At 59.0% G+C, this 16,764-nt stretch overlaps 3 long non-coding RNA genes across 3 annotated transcripts; 2 read left to right on the forward strand and 1 right to left on the reverse strand.

Annotated features, from left to right (window-relative positions):
• The first annotated feature begins 2,514 nt into the window (after window positions 1-2,514).
• On the forward strand, window positions 2,515-4,907 carry LOC310894226. The gene is made up of 2 exons (XR_014579682.1): window positions 2,515-3,424; window positions 3,685-4,907. It is a non-coding gene; the product is annotated as an uncharacterized lncRNA (long non-coding RNA).
• A 4,592-nt stretch (window positions 4,908-9,499) lies between these two features.
• On the forward strand, window positions 9,500-10,999 carry LOC310894348. Its single transcript, XR_014579828.1, has 2 exons — window positions 9,500-10,340; window positions 10,567-10,999. It is a non-coding gene; the product is annotated as an uncharacterized lncRNA (long non-coding RNA).
• On the reverse strand, window positions 9,910-15,724 carry LOC310894349. Its single transcript, XR_014579829.1, has 2 exons — window positions 15,270-15,724; window positions 9,910-12,397 (listed from the first exon to the last, which is right to left on the reverse strand). It is a non-coding gene; the product is annotated as an uncharacterized lncRNA (long non-coding RNA).
• Window positions 15,725-16,764: the final 1,040 nt, after the last annotated feature.

The raw sequence follows: 16,764 nt of genomic DNA on the forward strand, positions 1-16,764 counted from the left end.
TGAGCAAAAGCAATCCCACGGGTGGCTTTGCCTTTGCCTGAGGCAGGAATAAGTCAGACTGTCTTCCCCAGGATGTTTTGTTTTGTTTTGTTTGTCTGTTTGTTTTTATATGCGCTGCAAGGACTTTATCCCTTCCTATGTGTGGAGGAGTTTTGATTGGGCAGGGCTAGCTCGATTGGCAGACTAACCAGGTGGCTGTTGCTGCATGTGCATCTGGGGTGGTTTTCCCTTGCTAGGCAGCTGAACTCCACCACAATTGCTCTTTCACTCCCCCTCCTCAGAAGAGGAGGGGAAGAAGAAAAGGAAAGAAACAACTCACGGGTTGAGATAAGGATAATTTAATTAAAAGGAAAAATAATTATTAAGGGAAAATTGTTATTAAATAACTTAACTAAAGGGAAAGGGGAAGAAGAAGAAGAAAAAAAAAAAGAAACACACAAAGGCCGTGTGGAGGTGCAGAGGAAAGAAATCACTCTCCACTTCCCACCAATGGGCGATGCTTGACCACGTCCTTGAAGCAGGGCCTCAACGCACGTACCCATTGTTCGGGAGGACAGATGTTTTCACAGCGAGAGCCCACCCCTCCCCTCTTCTTCCTTTTTCCACCTTTTATTGCTGAGCGTGACATCATATGGTACGGAACATCCCTTCGCTTGCTTTACGTCAGCTGCCCTGCTGATGTTTCTTCCTCCCCTCTTGCCCACCCCCAGCCTGCTGGCTCGGGGGGTGGGGTGGGGGGGGGGGGGTGAGGGAGTCCTGATGCTGTGCCAGCATTGCTCAGCAGTAGACACAACACCGCTGTGACACCGGTGCTGTTCTAGCTACACGTGCAGAGCACGGCACTGTGTGGGCTGCCGCGGGGAAAGTTAACTCCATCCCAGCCAGACCCAGTACAGCATCCCAATGTTTGAATGTCTCAGCACCCATTGCTTTCAGCATATTCTTTATCAGTCTGCTGTACTGTGTTTTTTTTTGTTTGTTTGCTTGTTTGTTTTCCTGGATGCTGGTGCGGGAGAAGGGATGTGGTATACCCATTCAATGCCATGCTGTTTGGCCCAGATGTTTATGAGGTCGTTGTGGAAATGAGTCCCACTGTCTGATTCAATTATTTCCGGCGTGCCGCGTTGCCACGAGACCGTGAGAAAAAGCTGCATTTTTGCAGTAGAAGGTGTTTTTGCGGTGGAAAATTCCACTAACCTTGCATATCCAGAAGTGATTGTGCAGGCATGACAGCAGCACAGCAGTGGAGAGGACGTTAAAGAGATAAAGGGGAAGGTCCCACCGTCCCCAAATAAGGAGGATAGGTAAGAAAAACAGGACGAGCAGTGCAAAATCAGTAAAAGCAAGAGATCGTGGGCCCTGTGGTCACGAGACAAGATGGGGGGGGAAGGAGAAATTAACAGTTGGTCAAGTAAAATTGGATATACATGGTATAGCAACAAGTGTTGAGTAGCTTGTGAACCTGTAGCACTCAGCCAGTGAGGAAACGGGAGGAATCGAGCGTTGGGTAAGAGGGAATATAAGGTTACGATAGACTTTTGCTGGTTGCTCCCGCTCGCAGGACCCCCGCCGCTGCAATCGTGAATAGAACAGCTTCACAGAAGACCCGGTCTGAGCAAGTTACTGAGGTTTTTCTCGCAAGGCTTGCTTTTCAAAGCCCAGGATGGTGTTCCGGGTGGAAAGCTGTGTTTCCAGCCCCGCGGTGGCTGCTTCCAGCACCCCGAGCACACGGCGCTTGCCGGCTTTACGGGAGCAGGTTATGTAGCGGGGCGGCCCTTCGGCTGTCGGGGGAGGGGAAGGCGACGGGGGCTGGCCGCGATGCCGGGGCAGCGGGAGCCTCTCCGGCTGCTGAGCTTCCACCTGCCGCACAGCTCAGCGCCGCGCAGCCGCTTCCTCGCTGCCTCAGTCCCCCCCTCCGGGAAAGGCGAGAGAAGCGGGGGTGGGGTGGGTAAAGCGTGCGGGTTGAGATAAAGACAGTTTAATAGGACAGAAAACTAAGAGGAAGTAACGGCAACAACGTGTACGCACACGCAAAGCTACCGCCGCACGCTGCAATTGCTCACCGCACGCGTGTCCGGTTGCCCGGCCGGTTCCCGAGCAGCAGCCGGTTCCCGAGCAGCAGCCGCCCCCCGGCCGTCCTTCCCGGTTGCGGACACCCCTTGACGGCCAGCTCGGGTCGCCGTCCCGGTCGCGTCTCCTCCCGGCTCCCGGAGCAGACAAAGCGTCTCCCCTCCGGCTCGAGCGCGCTCAGCGCTCGCAGCCCCTCCTCGCGCGGCGGCTGCGCTCCCCCGGTCGCCGCGCCGGGCCGAGCCCCGCGGCCCCGTGCCTCGCTCCGGAGGCGTCCGCAGGCGCTGAACGGAGGGTCGGAGGGCCCCCGCCGGCGGCAGCCTTCTGCCGGGCCTTCCTTGCCGGCGAGAGCCGGCCGGCCGCGCGCAGGTCCCGCGGCGCTGCTCGGCGCCGCCGGGGCGGGCGGCCCGGGGCCCCGGCCAATGAGGCGGCAGGCGGCGGCGCGGCTCCGGGGCGGTGGGCGGGGCATGCAAATCCCGCCGGAGGGGAGGGGAGGGGAGGGAGGGAGGGCGGGCGAGGGGGCGGGGCGAACGCCCGGAGGAGGCCGAGCTGCGCCAATCAGCGCGGAGCGAAGGTCGGGCGCAGGGGCTCGGTGGGCGGGGCACGCGGCGGGTGAGCCGCGGGGAGGGAGAGGCGGTGCCGGGGGCGGGGCATGCAAATTCCGCGCGGGGGTCGAGCGAATCGGGCGCGCGGTGGCGCGAACGGGCCGCTGGGAGGCCCCGGCGACGCGGCGGCGGGGCGGTCGGGGGTCGCGGCTGCGAGCGGAGCGCCCGAGAGGGTGGTCGAGGGCGGCGGGTTGAGCCCCGGGAGGGCGGGGGCGGGCGGTGGAGCAGCGGCCGTGAGGTCGGGGTGGTGGGCGCGGGATCGGGTGTCGCGGGGGCGAGGGCGCGGGCATCGCTTCTCGGCCTTTTGGCTAAGATCAAGTGTAGTATCTGTTCTTATCAGTTTAATATCTGATACGTCCTCGATGAGAGGACTTTATATTAAACGGATTTTTGGGCTCGGGAGTTGGATCCGGAGCTTGCTCCCTCCGCTCCGCGCATCGTCCCGGTATTGCAGTACCTCCGGGAACGGTGCACCTCCCTCGGGAGGTTGCTGTGGGTGTCCGAAGACAGAGCTGGCCGGCGTTCGGCGGGGGAACGCCTCCCTGGGGCGGGGCGGGGCGGGGCAGCGCCCCGGCAGCTGCCGCCCGGCCGCCGCAGGGGGTGAGGGAGCGCCGCAGGGTTCCTGGCTCCGCGGAGGGCAGGTCGCGGCCCAGCGCGTGCGCTCGCTTCCCCCCTCGCTGCCCCTTCCGCGGGGCGGGACGGCTCTGTGCTCGCTTGCGCTCCTGGCAGCGCATGCCGTCCCTTTGCGCTGGGTGAGCGGCCGTCTCCGGCGTCCGGGGCAGCAGGTCACGCACTGCGGGCGGGCGGGCGGGCGGCCGGCGGGGGGGGGGGGGCGGGCAGCACGTTTCCGAAGGGCTGCTTTTGAGAGAGGGAGTTAGGAGAATCTTACGGAGTAGAGAGAGCGAGCGCTGACAGCATTAAACTAGCGGATGCTGCTTAGCGTCTTTGCTCACTATTGCGCACTGTGCAAATCAATTAAAGCGAGAAGCTTTGGGCCCCTTTCCAAGGTCAGTCTCTCCATAAGAGTGTGAGCCTATCTTAAGAGACCTGCAGAAACCGGTCCTGCGGATGGGCAAGAGCCGAGGAGCGACTGAGTCCGCGCAAAGACAAGAGGTCAACTAGCGGTGACGAGGAAGAGTCGTCAACCTTCATCCCCCCCCCCGAGGAACACCACCAGGAGACACTGCGCAAGCGAAGATGGGAGGAGCTGATGGAAATAACTCCTTGGAACCGATTTGAACGCGAAGCGGGGACAGGTTATGAATAGGTATAGGCGTACTGTGAAACTTCATGCGTATGTAACCCTGTGCTGCGTACAACCACGGCAAATTGCTGCGTCGGGTGCGCACGACTTTGGTGGTGTTAGTAATAGAAGAAGAAATAATACAATATTGTTTAATATGTTACATTTGCGATGTACTGTTCCGAGGCTGCGCTTGGAAGATACAAAATATATGTGCAAGGGTAACATGAGAATGCACCAATTCATGATGAGGAGTAAGGAGGATTAAAAGAATGCTCAATTTGCAAGACATCTAGATAACTGGGGCTTCTTGGACCCTGGGAACTGGATCAAACCAACCTTGTGGTTTGGACTGAGACCAAGGGCCCAGAGAGCATGCGTGAGAAGGAAAGGTTAAAAAGTTCAACTCTGATGAAGACATCTTACTTCATCCCGACGACCACCCGGACGACCACCAGAGAGTAGTACACAAGCGCAGAAGGACTGATAAGATAATTAGCATACGAAGCGAGGCTAGGCGGAGCTAGGAAATGAATATGCATAGATGAGTTGTGAAACCTAATGCATATGTAATATCTTAGGGGATAAAAGAGAACTAAGAGAACAAATCAGACGAAGTTAGATTTGGGCAGGCACGTCCCTAACTTCCGGCGCCTAATAAAGCACCTTCATATAATCACTTTGTGGATTATGTGTTTTCATGAACGCTAACAGTGGGACTACCGCCCGTGCTGCCGAGCGCTGAATAAACATACCTGCTTTACGATCCTATTGATTGTGGACTCCGTTTGCCACAAGTCAGTTTGGCGAGCCAGCCAGGAGACGCTCTGCTCGGCTGCGGGATCGACTGCGGAGCGGACGCCCCTAGGTGCACCCCGAGTATTTTCCTCGGAGGAGCCTCCGCTCTCAGCCGCTCACCGCGGGAGCAGGCCAAGACCTCCTGACGCCGCGGACAAACGGTGCGTTTTACAGTACGGGAAGGGCCTGTAAGTCGTACGCGTGGCCGGGGCGGCCGGTAAATCGCGCAGAGACGTCTGGCGTGCAGCATAGTCCCCGTACGGGAGGGAGGGTACCCTGCAGGCTGACCGACCGAGCGGTCGAGGGGGTTTTGCTGACCGAGCGAGCGAGCGAGCGGCCGCTAGCGATCCTGGGAGTAGATCGAGCAAACCCGAGGTTACCGCTGCATCCCAGTTTGGGGAGCCGGGACGGACCCGCTAATGGCTATATAAGAAGCAGGAGAAGGGTAAGCGGGCCTCTCGAAATTGTCACAAGGTTACCTGGGTAACATTTGCAGCTGCTGGAGGGATATTAATTGGAGTGGCGATAATTGTATGTCTTATTTGTAGGTGCCTGGGTATGTCGTGTTGAAAGCGTTTGTGTGAGCGTATGCGTTTGAGACAAAGTATTGTCGTGAAGCGAGCTACAAACAAGTCTGGTTGTTGTTTTAAGTGACATATTCCTGTGGGATGAACGAGAAGCGCGGGGGGGGGGGGGGGGGCCCTCTTTGCGTGATTGCGCCGCGTGAGTGAGACGCAGCATCGCCGCGAGGCGAGCGCGGAGTTCCGATCCGCGGTTCCGTATTCTCCGCGAGGGGAACGGCCGGAGACGAACGAGGCGCACGACAGACCGAAAGGAAGCGCTGCTTTATCCCAGCGTTGACTGGTGGTGCCCGATGTACGGGCCCGCTGGTGTATCTTGTCATCCTCTTAAATGTTTCGAGTGTGACAGGGAGAAAGGCGGCGGGAGCGTTATCTAAGGAACAGTTTAGAAGTTTGGGTATATTCGCTGTGGTGTTTGGTCGGTTTCCCGAGTACTGGGGGGGGGAGGGGGCTGACCGATTATCGAAGCCGTAGAACGGAGAGTCACTTCTTTGGCGGTTCGGGCTTGAGCCCTGGGAATTTGGTACGAAGGGGGAGAGCGAATTTATTTAGGCCTCAGTACCTTTTTAAACCCCCATACTGATGGATACGTAGGAGCGATTCCTTGTTTTGCGTGGGCTTACTAACAAAGTGCATGAGAAAAAATGGCATTCGGCTTGAAATTCGGTCCTGTTGAAATGTAAGCTTTGTGGAAACGGTGGTATTGCTTGTCTAGAAGACGGAGGGCCGAGCGCTTCAGGTGTTTTCCCGAAGTCCTGTGGATTTACGATTGGAACGGGGCGCTTTAATAATCTGAAATAGTAAAGTTTGTATGTGGAAAGAAGAGTTTAATCCCAGAGAACGGGGACATTTGGGAAGAAGATTAGGAAAAGATAGTGAAAACCTGTCACAGGGCCCCAGTAAAAAAATAAAATAATAATAATAATAATAATAATAAAAAAACAACAACAACAACAACTAAAAACTAAAAGCTGTCACTGGACCCCCAATCACTGGAGCCCCAGGTGTGGCTAACGAGGGTGGTGAGCCCAGCAGCCCCTCCTCATAAAAGGGCTGCACCTGGGTGCGGATGGCAACTGCAGGGCTGGTGGAGGAGGAAGACGAGGAGGAGGCTGCAGTTGCAGTTTGTCTGCCTTGCGGCCCCTTTGCTGCCTGGGGGCAGTCAAGCTGGGTCCAGAAAGGTCTTAGAGAAACCTTAGAGCGTGGTGAGGTTACTGAGCGTTGCTGGGGCTACGGCAAGGAAGAAGGTGAGTGCAAGCAGGAGTCCCCAGGATCGTGGAAGTCCTGGGCAGCAGGGCTGCCTGTGTGCTGAGGCTGGGTGGGGGAGGACTCGCCGAAAGTTGGGGTGGGTGTGCGCGCGCGCGTGCAGGCACGGTGATCCCTGTATGCAAGGAAAGCCCCGCGTGTCCGTGCACGTGCTGTCATTCTTCGTTAATCCGAGCGACTCGTACTGTAATGCCGTTGACATATAGCGACTGCAGATGACATACAGCATTACACGGCAACTAACGTTGTACAACTCAAAGGACTGCCTACGCTCACCCCAGACACCCCTGAGGGTTTTCAGGCTGCCCCGTACTTCCGCATCACCCGCCAAGTGCACCCAGGTCCTTGAGCAAAAGCAATCCCACGGGTGGCTTTGCCTTTGCCTGAGGCAGGAATAAGTCAGACTGTCTTCCCCAGGATGTTTTGTTTTGTTTTGTTTGTCTGTTTGTTTTTATATGCGCTGCAAGGACTTTATCCCTTCCTATGTGTGGAGGAGTTTTGATTGGGCAGGGCTAGCTCGATTGGCAGACTAACCAGGTGGCTGTTGCTGCATGTGCATCTGGGGTGGTTTTCCCTTGCTAGGCAGCTGAACTCCACCACAATTGCTCTTTCACTCCCCCTCCTCAGAAGAGGAGGGGAAGAAGAAAAGGAAAGAAACAACTCACGGGTTGAGATAAGGATAATTTAATTAAAAGGAAAAATAATTATTAAGGGAAAATTGTTATTAAATAACTTAACTAAAGGGAAAGGGGAAGAAGAAGAAGAAAAAAAAAAAGAAACACACAAAGGCCGTGTGGAGGTGCAGAGGAAAGAAATCACTCTCCACTTCCCACCAATGGGCGATGCTTGACCACGTCCTTGAAGCAGGGCCTCAACGCACGTACCCATTGTTCGGGAGGACAGATGTTTTCACAGCGAGAGCCCACCCCTCCCCTCTTCTTCCTTTTTCCACCTTTTATTGCTGAGCGTGACATCATATGGTACGGAACATCCCTTCGCTTGCTTTACGTCAGCTGCCCTGCTGATGTTTCTTCCTCCCCTCTTGCCCACCCCCAGCCTGCTGGCTCGGGGGGTGGGGTGGGGGGGGGGGGTGAGGGAGTCCTGATGCTGTGCCAGCATTGCTCAGCAGTAGACACAACACCGCTGTGACACCGGTGCTGTTCTAGCTACACGTGCAGAGCACGGCACTGTGTGGGCTGCCGCGGGGAAAGTTAACTCCATCCCAGCCAGACCCAGTACAGCATCCCAATGTTTGAATGTCTCAGCACCCATTGCTTTCAGCATATTCTTTATCAGTCTGCTGTACTGTGTTTTTTTTTGTTTGTTTGCTTGTTTGTTTTCCTGGATGCTGGTGCGGGAGAAGGGATGTGGTATACCCATTCAATGCCATGCTGTTTGGCCCAGATGTTTATGAGGTCGTTGTGGAAATGAGTCCCACTGTCTGATTCAATTATTTCCGGCGTGCCGTGTTGCCACGAGACCGTGAGAAAAAGCTGCATTTTTGCAGTAGAAGGTGTTTTTGCGGTGGAAAATTCCACTAACCTTGCATATCCAGAAGTGATTGTGCAGGCATGACAGCAGCACAGCAGTGGAGAGGACGTTAAAGAGATAAAGGGGAAGGTCCCACCGTCCCCAAATAAGGAGGATAGGTAAGAAAAACAGGACGAGCAGTGCAAAATCAGTAAAAGCAAGAGATCGTGGGCCCTGTGGTCACGAGACAAGATGGGGGGGGAAGGAGAAATTAACAGTTGGTCAAGTAAAATTGGATATACATGGTATAGCAACAAGTGTTGAGTAGCTTGTGAACCTGTAGCACTCAGCCAGTGAGGAAACGGGAGGAATCGAGCGTTGGGTAAGAGGGAATATAAGGTTACGATAGACTTTTGCTGGTTGCTCCCGCTCGCAGGACCCCCGCCGCTGCAATCGTGAATAGAACAGCTTCACAGAAGACCCGGTCTGAGCAAGTTACTGAGGTTTTTCTCGCAAGGCTTGCTTTTCAAAGCCCAGGATGGTGTTCCGGGTGGAAAGCTGTGTTTCCAGCCCCGCGGTGGCTGCTTCCAGCACCCCGAGCACACGGCGCTTGCCGGCTTTACGGGAGCAGGTTATGTAGCGGGGCGGCCCTTCGGCTGTCGGGGGAGGGGAAGGCGACGGGGGCTGGCCGCGATGCCGGGGCAGCGGGAGCCTCTCCGGCTGCTGAGCTTCCACCTGCCGCACAGCTCAGCGCCGCGCAGCCGCTTCCTCGCTGCCTCAGTCCCCCCCTCCGGGAAAGGCGAGAGAAGCGGGGGTGGGGTGGGTAAAGCGTGCGGGTTGAGATAAAGACAGTTTAATAGGACAGAAAACTAAGAGGAAGTAACGGCAACAACGTGTACGCACACGCAAAGCTACCGCCGCACGCTGCAATTGCTCACCGCACGCGTGTCCGGTTGCCCGGCCGGTTCCCGAGCAGCAGCCGGTTCCCGAGCAGCAGCCGCCCCCCGGCCGTCCTTCCCGGTTGCGGACACCCCGTGACGGCCAGCTCGGGTCGCCGTCCCGGTCGCGTCTCCTCCCGGCTCCCGGAGCAGACAAAGCGTCTCCCCTCCGGCTCGAGCGCGCGCTCAGCGCTCGCAGCCCCTCCTCGCGCGGCGGCTGCGCTCCCCCGGTCGCCGCGCCGGGCCGAGGGCCGAGCCCCGTGCCTCGCTCCGGAGGCGTCCGCAGGCGCTGAACGGAGGGTCGGAGGGCCCCCGCCGGCGGCAGCCTTCTGCCGGGCCTTCCTTGCCGGCGAGAGCCGGCCGGCCGCGCGCAGGTCCCGCGGCGCTGCTCGGCGCCGCCGGGGCGGGCGGCCCGGGGCCCCGGCCAATGAGGCGGCAGGCGGCGGCGCGGCTCCGGGGCGGTGGGCGGGGCATGCAAATCACGCCGGAGGGGAGGGGAGGGGAGGGGAGGGGAGGGGAGGGCGGGCGGGCGGGCGAAGGGGCGGGGCGAACGCCCAGAGGAGGCCGAGCTGCGCCAATCAGCGCGGAGCGAAGGTCGGGCGCAGGGGCTCGGTGGGCGGGGCACGCGGCCGGCGAGCCGCGGGGAGGGAGAGGCGGTGCCGGGGGCGGGGCATGCAAATTCCGCGCGGGGGTCGAGCGAATCGGGCGCGCGGTGGCGCGAACGGGCCGCTGGGAGGCCCCGGCGACGCGGCGGCGGGGCGGTCGGGGGTCGCGGCTGCGAGCGGAGCGCCCGAGAGGGTGGTCGAGGGCGGCGGGTTGAGCCCCGGGAGGGCGGGGGCGGGCGGTGGAGCAGCGGCCGTGAGGTCGGGGTGGTGGGCGCGGGATCGGGTGTCGCGGGGGCGAGGGCGCGGGCATCGCTTCTCGGCCTTTTGGCTAAGATCAAGTGTAGTATCTGTTCTTATCAGTTTAATATCTGATACGTCCTCGATGAGAGGACTTTATATTAAACGGATTTTTGGGCTCGGGAGTTGGATCCGGAGCTTGCTCCCTCCGCTCCGCGCATCGTCCCGGTATTGCAGTACCTCCGGGAACGGTGCACCTCCCTCGGGAGGTTGCTGTGGGTGTCCGAAGACAGAGCTGGCCGGCGTTCGGCGGGGGAACGCCTCCCTTGAGCGGGGCGGGGCAGCGCCCCGGCAGCTGCCGCCCGGCCGCCGCAGGGGGTGAGGGAGCGCCGCAGGGTTCCTGGCTCCGCGGAGGGCAGGTCGCGGCCCAGCGCGTGCGCTCGCTTCCCCCCTCGCTGCCCCTTCCGCGGGGCGGGACGGCTCTGTGCTCGCTTGCGCTCCTGGCAGCGCATGCCGTCCCTTTGCGCTGGGTGAGCGGCCGTCTCCGGCGTCCGGGGCAGCAGGTCACGCACTGCGGGCGGGCGGGCGGCCGGCGGGGCGGGGGGGGGCGGGCAGCACGTTTCCGAAGGGCTGCTTTTGAGAGAGGGAGTTAGGAGAATCTTACGGAGTAGAGAGAGAGAGCGCTGACAGCATTAAACTAGCGGATGCTGCTTAGCGTCTTTGCTCACTATTGCGCACTGTGCAAATCAATTAAAGCGAGAAGCTTTGGGCCCCTTTCCAAGGTTAGTCTCTCCATAAGAGTGTGAGCCTATCTTAAGAGACCTGCAGAAACCGGTCCTGCGGATGGGCAAGAGCCGAGGAGCGACCGAGTCCGCGCAAAGACAAGAGGTCAACTAGCGGTGACGAGGAAGAGTCGTCAACCTTCATCCCCCCCCCCGAGGAACACCACCAGGAGACACTGCGCAAGCGAAGATGGGAGGAGCTGATGGAAATAACTCCTTGGAACCGATTTGAACGCGAAGCGGGGACAGGTTATGAATAGGTATAGGCGTACTGTGAAACTTCACGCGTATGTAACCCTGTGCTGCGTACAACCACGGCAAATTGCTGCGTCGGGTGCGCACGACTTTGGTGGGACTGCCGCCCGTGCTGCCGAGCGCTGAATAAACATACCTGCTTTACGATCCTATTGATTGTGGACTCCGTTTGCCACAAGTCAGTTTGGCGAGCCAGCCAGGAGACGCTCTGCTCGGCTGCGGGATCGACTGCGGAGCGGACGCCCCTAGGTGCACCCCGAGTATTTTCCTCGGAGGAGCCTCCGCTCTCAGCCGCTCACCGCGGGAGCAGGCCAAGACCTCCTGACGCCGCGGACAAACGGTGCGTTTTACAGTACGGGAAGGGCCTGTAAGTCGTACGCGTGGCCGGGGCGGCCGGTAAATCGCGCAGAGACGTCTGGCGTGCAGCATAGTCCCCGTACGGGAGGGAGGGTACCCTGCAGGCTGACCGACCGAGCGGTCGAGGGGGTTTTGCTGACCGAGCGAGCGAGCGAGCGGCCGCTAGCGATCCTGGGAGTAGATCGAGCAAACCCGAGGTTACCGCTGCATCCCAGTTTGGGGAGCCGGGACGGACCCGCTAATGGCTATATAAGAAGCAGGAGAAGGGTAAGCGGGCCTCTCGAAATTGTCACAAGGTTACCTGGGTAACATTTGCAGCTGCTGGAGGGATATTAATTGGAGTGGCGATAATTGTATGTCTTATTTGTAGGTGCCTGGGTATGTCGTGTTGAAAGCGTTTGTGTGAGCGTATGCGTTTGAGACAAAGTATTGTCGTGAAGCGAGCTACAAACAAGTCTGGTTGTTGTTTTAAGTGACATATTCCTGTGGGATGAACGAGAAGCGCGGGGGGGGGGGGGGGCCCTCTTTGCGTGATTGCGCCGCGTGAGTGAGACGCAGCATCGCCGCGAGGCGAGCGCGGAGTTCCGATCCGCGGTTCCGTATTCTCCGCGAGGGGAACGGCCGGAGACGAACGAGGCGCACGACAGACCGAAAGGAAGCGCTGCTTTATCCCAGCGTTGACTGGTGGTGCCCGATGTACGGGCCCGCTGGTGTATCTTGTCATCCTCTTAAATGTTTCGAGTGTGACAGGGAGAAAGGCGGCGGGAGCGTTATCTAAGGAACAGTTTAGAAGTTTGGGTATATTCGCTGTGGTGTTTGGTCGGTTTCCCGAGTACTGGGGGGGGGAGGGGGCTGACCGATTATCGAAGCCGTAGAACGGAGAGTCACTTCTTTGGCGGTTCGGGCTTGAGCCCTGGGAATTTGGTACGAAGGGGGAGAGCGAATTTATTTAGGCCTCAGTACCTTTTTAAACCCCCATACTGATGGATACGTAGGAGCGATTCCTTGTTTTGCGTGGGCTTACTAACAAAGTGCATGAGAAAAAATGGCATTCGGCTTGAAATTCGGTCCTGTTGAAATGTAAACTTTGTGGAAACGGTGGTATTGCTTGTCTAGAAGACGGAGGGCCGAGCGCTTCAGGTGTTTTCCCGAAGTCCTGTGGATTTACGATTGGAACGGGGCGCTTTAATAATCTGAAATAGTAAAGTTTGTATGTGGAAAGAAGAGTTTAATCCCAGAGAACGGGGACATTTGGGAAGAAGATTAGGAAAAGATAGTGAAAACCTGTCACAGGGCCCCAGTAAAAAAATAAAATAATAATAATAAAACAACAACAACAACAACAACTAAAAACTAAAAGCTGTCACTGGACCCCCAATCACTGGAGCCCCAGGTGTGGCTAACGAGGGTGGTGAGCCCAGCAGCCCCTCCTCATAAAAGGGCTGCACCTGGGTGCGGATGGCAACTGCAGGGCTGGTGGAGGAGGAAGACGAGGAGGAGGCTGCAGTTGCAGTTTGTCTGCCTTGCGGCCCCTTTGCTGCCTGGGGGCAGCCAAGCTGGGTCCAGAAAGGTCTTAGAGAAACCTTAGAGCGTGGTGAGGTTACTGAGCGTTGCTGGGGCTACGGCAAGGAAGAAGGTGAGTGCAAGCAGGAGTCCCCAGGATCGTGGAAGTCCTGGGCAGCAGGGCTGCCTGTGTGCTGAGGCTGGGTGGGGGAGGACTCGCCGAAAGTTGGGGTGGGTGTGCGCGCGCGCGTGCAGGCACGGTGATCCCTGTATGCAAGGAAAGCCCCGCGTGTCCGTGCACGTGCTGTCATTCTTCGTTAATCCGAGCGACTCGTACTGTAATGCCGTTGACATATAGCGACTGCAGATGACATACAGCATTACACGGCAACTAACGTTGTACAACTCAAAGGACTGCCTATGCTCACCCCAGACACCCCTGAGGGTTTTCAGGCTGCCCCGTACTTCCGCATCACCCGCCAAGTGCACCCAGGTCCTTGAGCAAAAGCAATCCCACGGGTGGCTTTGCCTTTGCCTGAGGCAGGAATAAGTCAGACTGTCTTCCCCAGGATGTTTTGTTTTGTTTTGTTTGTCTGTTTGTTTTTATATGCGCTGCAAGGACTTTATCCCTTCCTATGTGTGGAGGAGTTTTGATTGGGCAGGGCTAGCTCGATTGGCAGACTAACCAGGTGGCTGTTGCTGCATGTGCATCTGGGGTGGTTTTCCCTTGCTAGGCAGCTGAACTCCACCACAATTGCTCTTTCACTCCCCCTCCTCAGAAGAGGAGGGGAAGAAGAAAAGGAAAGAAACAACTCACGGGTTGAGATAAGGATAATTTAATTAAAAGGAAAAATAATTATTAAGGGAAAATTGTTATTAAATAACTTAACTAAAGGGAAAGGGGAAGAAGAAGAAGAAAAAAAAAAAGAAACACACAAAGGCCGTGTGGAGGTGCAGAGGAAAGAAATCACTCTCCACTTCCCACCAATGGGCGATGCTTGACCACGTCCTTGAAGCAGGGCCTCAACGCACGTACCCATTGTTCGGGAGGACAGATGTTTTCACAGCGAGAGCCCACCCCTCCCCTCTTCTTCCTTTTTCCACCTTTTATTGCTGAGCGTGACATCATATGGTACGGAACATCCCTTCGCTTGCTTTACGTCAGCTGCCCTGCTGATGTTTCTTCCTCCCCTCTTGCCCACCCCCAGCCTGCTGGCTCGGGGGGTGGGGTGGGGGGGGTGGGGTGAGGGAGTCCTGATGCTGTGCCAGCATTGCTCAGCAGTAGACACAACACCGCTGTGACACCGGTGCTGTTCTAGCTACACGTGCAGAGCACGGCACTGTGTGGGCTGCCGCGGGGAAAGTTAACTCCATCCCAGCCAGACCCAGTACAGCATCCCAATGTTTGAATGTCTCAGCACCCATTGCTTTCAGCATATTCTTTATCAGTCTGCTGTACTGTGTTTTTTTCTTGTTTGTTTGCTTGTTTGTTTTCCTGGATGCTGGTGCGGGAGAAGGGATGTGGTATACCCATTCAATGCCATGCTGTTTGGCCCAGATGTTTATGAGGTCGTTGTGGAAATGAGTCCCACTGTCTGATTCAATTATTTCCGGCGTGCCGCGTTGCCACGAGACCGTGAGAAAAAGCTGCATTTTTGCAGTAGAAGGTGTTTTTGCGGTGGAAAATTCCACTAACCTTGCATATCCAGAAGTGATTGTGCAGGCATGACAGCAGCACAGCAGTGGAGAGGACGTTAAAGAGATAAAGGGGAAGGTCCCACCGTCCCCAAATAAGGAGGATAGGTAAGAAAAACAGGACGAGCAGTGCAAAATCAGTAAAAGCAAGAGATCGTGGGCCCTGTGGTCACGAGACAAGATGGGGGGGGAAGGAGAAATTAACAGTTGGTCAAGTAAAATTGGATATACATGGTATAGCAACAAGTGTTGAGTAGCTTGTGAACCTGTAGCACTCAGCCAGTGAGGAAACGGGAGGAATCGAGCGTTGGGTAAGAGGGAATATAAGGTTACGATAGACTTTTGCTGGTTGCTCCCGCTCGCAGGACCCCCGCCGCTGCAATCGTGAATAGAACAGCTTCACAGAAGACCCGGTCTGAGCAAGTTACTGAGGTTTTTCTCGCAAGGCTTGCTTTTCAAAGCCCAGGATGGTGTTCCGGGTGGAAAGCTGTGTTTCCAGCCCCGCGGTGGCTGCTTCCAGCACCCCGAGCACACGGCGCTTGCCGGCTTTACGGGAGCAGGTTATGTAGCGGGGCGGCCCTTCGGCTGTCGGGGGAGGGGAAGGCGACGGGGGCTGGCCGCGATGCCGGGGCAGCGGGAGCCTCTCCGGCTGCTGAGCTTCCACCTGCCGCACAGCTCAGCGCCGCGCAGCCGCTTCCTCGCTGCCTCAGTCCCCCCCTCCGGGAAAGGCGAGAGAAGCGGGGGTGGGGTGGGTAAAGCGTGCGGGTTGAGATAAAGACAGTTTAATAGGACAGAAAACTAAGAGGAAGTAACGGCAACAACGTGTACGCACACGCAAAGCTACCGCCGCACGCTGCAATTGCTCACCGCACGCGTGTCCGGTTGCCCGGCCGGTTCCCGAGCAGCAGCCGGTTCCCGAGCAGCAGCCGCCCCCCGGCCGTCCTTCCCGGTTGCGGACACCCCTTGACGGCCAGCTCGGGTCGCCGTCCCGGTCGCGTCTCCTCCCGGCTCCCGGAGCAGACAAAGCGTCTCCCCTCCGGCTCGAGCGCGCGCTCAGCGCTCGCAGCCCCTCCTCGCGCGGCGGCTGCGCTCCCCCGGTCGCCGCGCCGGGCCGAGGGCCGAGCCCCGTGCCTCGCTCCGGAGGCGTCCGCAGGCGCTGAACGGAGGGTCGGAGGGCCCCCGCCGGCGGCAGCCTTCTGCCGGGCCTTCCTTGCCGGCGAGAGCCGGCCGGCCGCGCGCAGGTCCCGCGGCGCTGCTCGGCGCCGCCGGGGCGGGCGGCCCGGGGCCCCGGCCAATGAGGCGGCAGGCGGCGGCGCGGCTCCGGGGCGGTGGGCGGGGCATGCAAATCACGCCGGAGGGGAGGGGAGGGGAGGGAGGGAGGGCGGGCGAGGGGGCGGGGCGAACGCCCAGAGGAGGCCGAGCTGCGCCAATCAGCGCGGAGCGAAGGTCGGGCGCAGGGGCTCGGTGGGCGGGGCACGCGGCCGGCGAGCCGCGGGGAGGGAGAGGCGGTGCCGGGGGCGGGGCATGCAAATTCCGCGCGGGGGTCGAGCGAATCGGGCGCGCGGTGGCGCGAACGGGCCGCTGGGAGGCCCCGGCGACGCGGCGGCGGGGCGGTCGGGGGTCGCGGCTGCGAGCGGAGCGCCCGAGAGGGTGGTCGAGGGCGGCGGGTTGAGCCCCGGGAGGGCGGGGGCGGGCGGTGGAGCAGCGGCCGTGAGGTCGGGGTGGTGGGCGCGGGATCGGGTGTCGCGGGGGCGAGGGCGCGGGCATCGCTTCTCGGCCTTTTGGCTAAGATCAAGTGTAGTATCTGTTCTTATCAGTTTAATATCTGATACGTCCTCGATGAGAGGACTTTATATTAAACGGATTTTTGGGCTCGGGAGTTGGATCCGGAGCTTGCTCCCTCCGCTCCGCGCATCGTCCCGGTATTGCAGTACCTCCGGGAACGGTGCACCTCCCTCGGGAGGTTGCTGTGGGTGTCCGAAGACAGAGCTGGCCGGCGTTCGGCGGGGGAACGCCTCCCTTGAGCGGGGCGGGGCAGCGCCCCGGCAGCTGCCGCCCGGCCGCCGCAGGGGGTGAGGGAGCGCCGCAGGGTTCCTGGCTCCGCGGAGGGCAGGTCGCGGCCCAGCGCGTGCGCTCGCTTCCCCCCTCGCTGCCCCTTCCGCGGGGCGGGACGGCTCTGTGCTCGCTTGCGCTCCTGGCAGCGCATGCCGTCCCTTTGCGCTGGGTGAGCGGCCGTCTCCGGCGTCCGGGGCAGCAGGTCACGCACTGCGGGCGGGCGGGCGGGCGGCCGGCGGGGGGGGGGGGGCGGGCAGCACGTTTCCGAAGGGCTGCTTTTGAGAGAGGGAGTTAGGAGAATCTTACG

Source organism: Anser anser (assembly GCF_964211835.1).
Source record: "Anser anser genome assembly, chromosome: 2".
Classification (NCBI taxonomy): domain Eukaryota; kingdom Metazoa; phylum Chordata; class Aves; order Anseriformes; family Anatidae; genus Anser; species Anser anser.